Source organism: Bison bison, unplaced genomic scaffold (genome assembly GCF_000754665.1).
Source record: "Bison bison bison isolate TAMUID 2011002044 unplaced genomic scaffold, Bison_UMD1.0 scf7180017864291, whole genome shotgun sequence".
NCBI lineage: Eukaryota > Metazoa > Chordata > Mammalia > Artiodactyla > Bovidae > Bison > Bison bison.
The window spans coordinates 6,989,561-6,997,157 of NW_011494863.1; positions in this window are offsets into that span (position 1 = coordinate 6,989,561).

Consider the following 7,597-nt stretch of genomic DNA (forward strand, 5'->3'; position numbering starts at 1 on the left):
ATCCATCTTGGCTGAGTGATGTGTGTGCCGCCAATGATAGGGATAGAACGAAGGGACCAAACAGATGACTAGATAGCTAATCCCACAAGGGGACTGTAAGTAGAAAAACATGGGAGACCCCTGTAAGCTAATGATTACTGCAGAAAGCAGGTTTGCATAATAACAAAACCATGCAACAGAAGCACGGGACATGCTCCCAAACAATAAAACAGTGGCGATACGAGACCCACATCCTGCCCAGTGTGCTCAGTAAGTAAATGACTCCTGATGCAGGACATGCTCTCTGCACCCATAAAAAACAATAATTTGTGGATGTAGTTTGACCACACAGGGACAACAAAACTCTCTTCCACTTTTCCTTTCATTATAAAACTGTAGCCTACCACCCCCCCCCAAAAAACCCTGTTGCCCTCCAAGTTCTTAGGGCACAGCATTCCTCTTGTAAATCTCACAGGTGTCCTATTCTATTAATAATAAACCACTACTTATTTACCGCTTTGCTCTTGCTGAATTCTTCTCTGCACTGAGACAAAAAGGATTGTAGCATGGGAGCTCTTTGGAGCCCCCTGAAATGACACCAATCGGTTTCACCAGGAAGGACCCTGAGTCAGAGTGATTGGCCAGAGACAACCTGGAAACTAATCCAGTTACCATAAAACCTGAGACTGTGAGTCATGTGGCAGAGCAGTCCTCCTGGGTTCCCTTACCCTACTGCTCTGTATCTGGGCACCCCTTCCCAATAAAGCCTCTTGCTTTGTCAGCCTGTGTGTCTCCCTGTACAACTCATTTCTGAGTATTGGACAAGAGCCCACTCTTGGGCCCTGGAGTGGGGGTCCCCCTTCCTCCAGCAGAGGAAGTAGCAGAGGAGGCCACAGTGTACTCCTCAAGATGTAAAACCAGTTCATTCACTCTGCTGATTAGATGCCCCAGGTTATAATCTCATTAACTACTGTGTGTATTTTCATCTTCAAATCCCCTACTTATTAATTCTTTATTTTAAAAAAGAATATGCATAAAAGTCTATGAAACCAAATAGAAAATGTAAAACCTTTTAAGACTAAAAATACACTGTGATATTATATTATATATAATATTTTTTTGATCTCAAAATAAGAAGGAGATAAGTGTTTAGACTTTACCTTCCTGGAATCTGATTTTGCTGGAATACAAGTGAACAGATAGATAGTGTGCCTTTTGAAAACAAGTATTCATTTAAAATGTTTTGAGCTTTCAAAGTATATAGCATTATTTTTATTTTGACCACAGCATCACTGATATTTTCTAACATTCTTATTTGTTTCTAGTTCTCCTTATAGTCTTAGGAGTCCTGGTTGGCTAACCTTGCCCTAAACTTACCCTTGACACAGCCCCATCCACTGGCAATTCTCGTAATACACAATCAGAAAGTGGATATTTTTATGCAAACTTATTTGCACTAGTAGGCAAAGAACTTAGATATGATTTGCATATAGTAGGTCATAAGCAGCATTTCTGGGTACAAAGGACAGTAGGCAGACCCTCTGGCTCTACCTTCAAAATATATCTGCAATCTGACCCCTTTAACCACTTCCACTGGAACCAGACTGGCCCGGGCCAGCATTAGCTGTCACCGGGCTTACCGCAGTGGTCTTCTAACTGGCCTCCCACTTCCACTTTTGCCCCAATGTGACTGGCTTGTTAAAACACAAATCAGATGGTGACCTTCCTCTGCTCAAAACATTTGGATCAGGTGACATCCAATCAGGAAACCAGAAACCACTCCAGATATCTCAAAGACAGGGAATACATAAGAAATTGATGACAAAGATGAGTAACTGAAGGAAACCTCTATCACCCTTAGGCTAGAGGAACAAGGAAATATGGAATGACATGGAGCCTGCAGTCAGAGACACTGAAGACCAGGCTGGAAGGACCTGCCTGAGCCAGCATTGCCAGCTGCCATGTTAGAATGGCTGCCAGGATGCTCAGCCAGAAAAACCAGGAAGGCTCTTCCTGCCTCCCTTCTTCAGTCCTGCCAGCACTTTCCAGGGCAAAGCCTAAGTAGATGCCAGCAGGCAAGGGACTCTGGGAAGTCTTGTCTGCAGGTCTCCTGCCCCAGCAGTAAGAGGAGGGAACTGAGAGAGGTGGAGGGGCTTCAGAAAACAGCTCCCATTCAGAGCAGTACTCTTTCACAGTAACACCCAAGTTCTTGCAATGATTTCAAAGGAAGGTGCCCCCTGGTCTTAACACACGTATACAGATCTTCTTTTCTGGCGTCTACTTATCATCTTGCTCACCATGCTTCAGCCAGGCTGGCTTCCTTGCAGCCCTTGAAACTCGTCACACTCTCCTTCCTTTGCTCTTTCTTTTGGCTTGAATAGCCCTACCCCAGGTACCTTTACAACTTGACTCCATCTCCTCTAAGCCTTTATTTATTTTTATTTATTTCTTTTACTTGGCTGCACTGGTCCCAATTGCAGCATGTTGATCTAGCTCCCTGATCAGGTATCGAACCTGGGCCCCACGCACTGAGAGCATGCACTCTTAGCTGGACCACCAGGGAAATCACCAAGCCTTTATTTAAATGATATCTTCTCAAGGATACTTCCCTGAGAACTAATTTAAAACAGCCTGGTAGGCTGCAGTCCATGGGTCGCTGAGGGTCGGACACGACTGAGCGACTTCACTTTCACTTTTCACTTGCATGCATTGGAGAAGGAAATGGCAACCCACTCCAGTGTTCTTCCCTGGAGAATTCCAGGGACGGGGGAGCCTGGTGGGCTGTCATCTATGGGGTCGCACAGAGTTGGACACAACTGAAGTGACTTAGCAGCAGCAGCAACGCATTATACATTGCATACATACATATTTTTATAAGGTAAATAAAGATCTTTTCTTTTTTTTTTATTTTTTTTAGATCTTTTCTTTCTATATCATATTTCAGTTCAGTTCAGTACAGTTGTTCAGTTGTGTCCAACTCTTTGCGACCCCATGGACTGCAGCATACCAGGCCTCCCTGTACCTCACCAACTCCTGGAGCCTACCCCAAACTCAGGTCCATTGACTTGGTGATGCCATCCAACCATTTCATCCTCTGTCATCCCCTTCTGCTCCCAACTTCAATCTTTCCCAGCATCAGGGACTTTTCAAATGAGTCAGCTCTTCACATCAGGTGGCCAAATAATGGAGTTTCAGCTTCAGCATCAGTCCTTCCAATGAATATTCAGGACTGATTTCCTTTAGGATGGACTGGTTGGATCTCCTTGCAGTCCAAGACACTCTCAAGAGTCTTCTCCAACACCACAGTTTAAAAGCATCAATTCTTTGACCCTCAGCTTTTTTTATATCCATACATGACTTTCACATCCATATAAGACTACTAGTCTACTTTGACTAGACGAACCATTGTTGGCAAAGTAATGTCTCTGCTTTTTAATATGCTGTCTAGGTTGGTCATAGCTTTTCTTTCAAGGAGTAAGCATCTTTTAATTTCATGGCTGCAGAGGAAGCAGAGATCAAATTGCCAACATCCCCTGGATTATCAAAAAAGCAAGAGAATTCCAGAAAAACATCTATTTCTGCTTTATTGACTATGCCAAAGCCTTTGACTGTTTGGATCATAATAAACTGTGGAAAATTCTGAAAGAGATGGGAATACCAGAACACCTGACCTGCCTCTTGAGAAACCTGTATGCAGGTCAGGAAGCAACAATTAGAAATGGACATGGAACAATAGACTGGTTCCAAATTGGGAAAGGAGTCCATCAAGGCTGTATATTGTCACCCTGCTTATTTAACTTATATGCAGAATACATCATGAGAAACGCTGGGCTAAAAGAAGCACAAACTGGAATCAAGATAGCCAGGAGAAATATCAGTCACCTCAGATATGCAGATGACACCACCCTTATGGCAGAAAGTGAAGAAGAACTAAAGAGCCTCTTGATGAAAGTGAAAGAGGAGAGTGAAAAAATTGGCTTAAAGCTCAACATTCAGAAAACTAAGATCATGGCATCTGGTCCCATCACTTCATGGCAAATAGATGGGGAAACAGTGGAAACAGTGTCAGACTTTATTTTTCTGGGCTCCAAAATCACTGCAGATGGTGATTGCAGCCATGAAATTAAAAGATGCTTACTCCTTGGAAGGAAAGTTATGACCAACCTAGATAGCATATTAAAAAGCAGAGACATTGAAGCATTTCAAAAACCTATGAGACAATGTACTTGGCATCCCAGAATAAGAGATGAGAGAGGATTGGATAGGAAAAATATTTCATGAATAATAGTTGAAAATTTCCCAAATTTGGTGGAAAATATTAACTTGCAGATCCAGTAAACTCAGCAAACCTCATCAGGATAAATACAGTGAAAACCACAGCTAGTTAGAATATCAGGGTCAAACTACTGAAAACCAAAAATAAATATATTAAAAAAAAAAAAAGCAGAGACATTACTTTGCCAACAAAAGTCTGTCTAGTCAAGGCTATGGTTTTTCCAGTAGTCATGTATGGATGTGAGAGTTGGACTGTAAAGAAAGCTGAGGGCAGAAGAATTGACGCTTTTGAACTGTGGTGTTGGAGAAGACTCTTGAGAGTCCCTTGGACTGCAAGGAGATCCAACCAGTCCCTCCTGGGGGACATCAGTCCTGGGTGTTCATTGGAAGGACTGATGTTGAAGCTGAAACTCCAATAGTTTGGCCACCTGATGCAAAGAGCTGACTCATTTGAAAAGACCTTGACGCTGGGAAAGATTGAGGGCAGGAGGAGAAGGTGATGACAGAGGATGAGATAGTTAGATGGCATCACCAACTCAATGGACATTTGTTTGGGTGAACTCTGGGAGTTGTTGATGGGCAGGGAGGCATGTCATGCTGCAGTTCATGGGGTCACAAAGAATCAGACATGACTGAGCGACTGAACTGAACTGACTCACCATCTGCAGTGATTTTGGAGCCCAAAAACAAAGTTTGTCACTGTCTCCATTGTTTCCCCATCTATTTGCCATAAAGTGATGGGACCAGATGCCATGAACTTAGTTGTCTGAATTCTGAGTTTTAAGCCAACTTTTTTCACTCTCTTCTTCCACTTTCATCAAGAGGCTCTTTAGTTCTTCTTCACTTTCTGCCATAAGGGTGGTGTCATCTGCATATCTGAGGTGATTGATATTTCTCCCGGTAATCTTGATTCCAGCTTGTGCTTCTTCCAGCCCAGCATTTTCATGACGTGCTTTGCATATAAGTTAAATAAGCACGGTGACAATAGACAGCCATGATGTACTCCTTTCCCAATTTTGAACCCTGTTGTTCCATGTCCAGTTCTAACTGTTGCTTCCTGTTTTCTCAAGAGGCAGGTCAGGTGGTCTGGTATTCTCATCTCTTGAAGAATTTTCCACAGTTTGTAGTGATTGACACAATCAAAGTCTTTGGCATAGTCAATAAAGCAGAAGTAGTACTCTAGCCTGGAAAATCCCATGGATGGAGGAGCCTGGTGGGCTGCAGTCCATGGGGTCACTAGGAGTCGGACACGACTGAGTGACTTCACTTTGACTTTTCACTTTCATGCATTGGAGGAGGAAATGGCAATCCACTCCAGTGTTCTTGCCTGGAGAATCCCATGGACAGAGGAGCCTGGTGGGCTGCTGTCTACGGGGTTGCACAGAGTCGGACACGACTGAAGCGACTTAGCAGCAATAGCAGCAGATGTTTTTCTAGAACTCTCTTGCTTTTTTGATGATCCAATGGATGTTGGTAATTTGATCTCTGGTTCCTCTACCTTTTCTAAATCGAGATTGAACATCTGGAAGTTCATGGTTCATGTACTGTTGAAGCCTGACTTGAAGAATTTTGAGCATTACTTTACTAGCGTGTGAGATGAGTGCAGTTGTGTAGTAGTTTGAGCATTCTTTGGCATTGCCTTTCTTTGGGATTGGAATGAAAACTGACCTTTTCCAATCCTGTGGCCTCTGCCGAGTTTTCCAAATTTGCTGGCATATTGAGTGCAGCACTTTCACTGCATCATCTTTTAGGATTTTAAATATCTCAACTGGAATTCTATCACATCTACTAGCTTTGTTCGTAGTGGTGCTTCCTAAGGCCCACTTGACTTTGCATTCCAGGATATCTGGCTCTAGGTGAGTGATCATACCATCATGGTTATGTGTGTCTTGAAAATCTTTTTTGTATAGTTCTTCTGTGTATTCTTGCCACTTCTTCTTAATATCTTCTCTTTCTGTTAGGTCCATAACATTTCTGCCCTTTATTGTGCCCGTCTTTGCATGAAATGTTCCCTTGGCATCTCTCATTTTCTTGAAGAGATCTCTAGTTTTTTCCATTCTATTGTTTTCCTCTATTTCTTTACATTGATCACAGAGAAAGACTTTCTTATCTCTCCTTGCTATTCTTTGGAACTCTGCATTCAAATGGGTATATCTTTCTTTTTCTCCTTTGCCTTCCTCTTCTCTTTTTTTCATAGCTATTTGTAAGGCACACTCAGACAAGAATTTTGCCTTTTTTGCGTTTTTTTTTTCTTGGGGATGGTCTTGATCTCTGCCTCCTGTACAATGTCACAAATCTCTGTCCATAGTGCTTCAGGCACTCTGTCTATCAGATCTAATCCCTTGAATCTATTTCTCATTTCCACTGCATAGTCATAAGGGATTTGATTTAGGTCATACCTGAATGGTCTAGTGGTTTTCCCTACTTCCTTCAATTTAAGTCTGAATTTGGCAATAAGGAGATCATGATCTGAGCCACACAGTCAGCTCCTGGTCTTGTTTTTGCTGACTGTATAGAGCTTCTCCTTCTTTGGCTGCAAAGAATATAATCTATCTGATTTCAGTATTGACCATCTGGTGATGTCCATGTGTATAGTCTTGTGTTTCTCTTGTATTGTTGGAAGAGGGTGTTTGCTATGACCAGTGTGTTCTCTTGGCAAAACTCTATTAGCCTTTGCCCTGCTTCATTTTGTATTCCAAGGCCAAATTTGCCTGTTACTCCAGATATTTCTTGACTTCCTACTTTTGCATTCCAGGCCCCTATAATGAAAAGGACATCTTTTTGCCAGGGTCCAGCCCCGGCTGATCCAGGGCATTCGGAGGAGAGACGGCTTTGGCGACTATTTAAATATTCATCAAAGATATAAAGAGTAATAGAATGAGGATAGCTTAGTAGGAAAATTCAATGGAGAAAAGAGGCTGAGTAGCTTGGTTTACGCGGGAGACCAATAAAACTTCAAGACAAGAAGCTTGCACCACTTACATAGGCCGCAGGCGTCCTTCCGCTCTCCCGAAGGAGAGGAGACACTGAGGCCTCCCCGGTCAGATCTTAGAAGCCCAGGCAAAATTAGTAAGCTTGGTGGGTTCCGCGCTCTGGATGGAGACTCAACCAGAGTTTGAGAGGGAGAAAGACATGGGGAGACCAGTATTTAGAGGAACTGATCCCAATTCTTTATTTTCCAGAGTCTGTTTTTATACACTGAGATGTTATACAAAAGTCACGTGGGGACAGCAGTCCTGACTTTTATTAAAGTCAGGTGCTTCACACAAATGTATCAGAGGTCTTAGGGGTGTTACATCATCTTCTGGCCAGGGGGGCCTGCTGACAATTTATGACCCTCTCC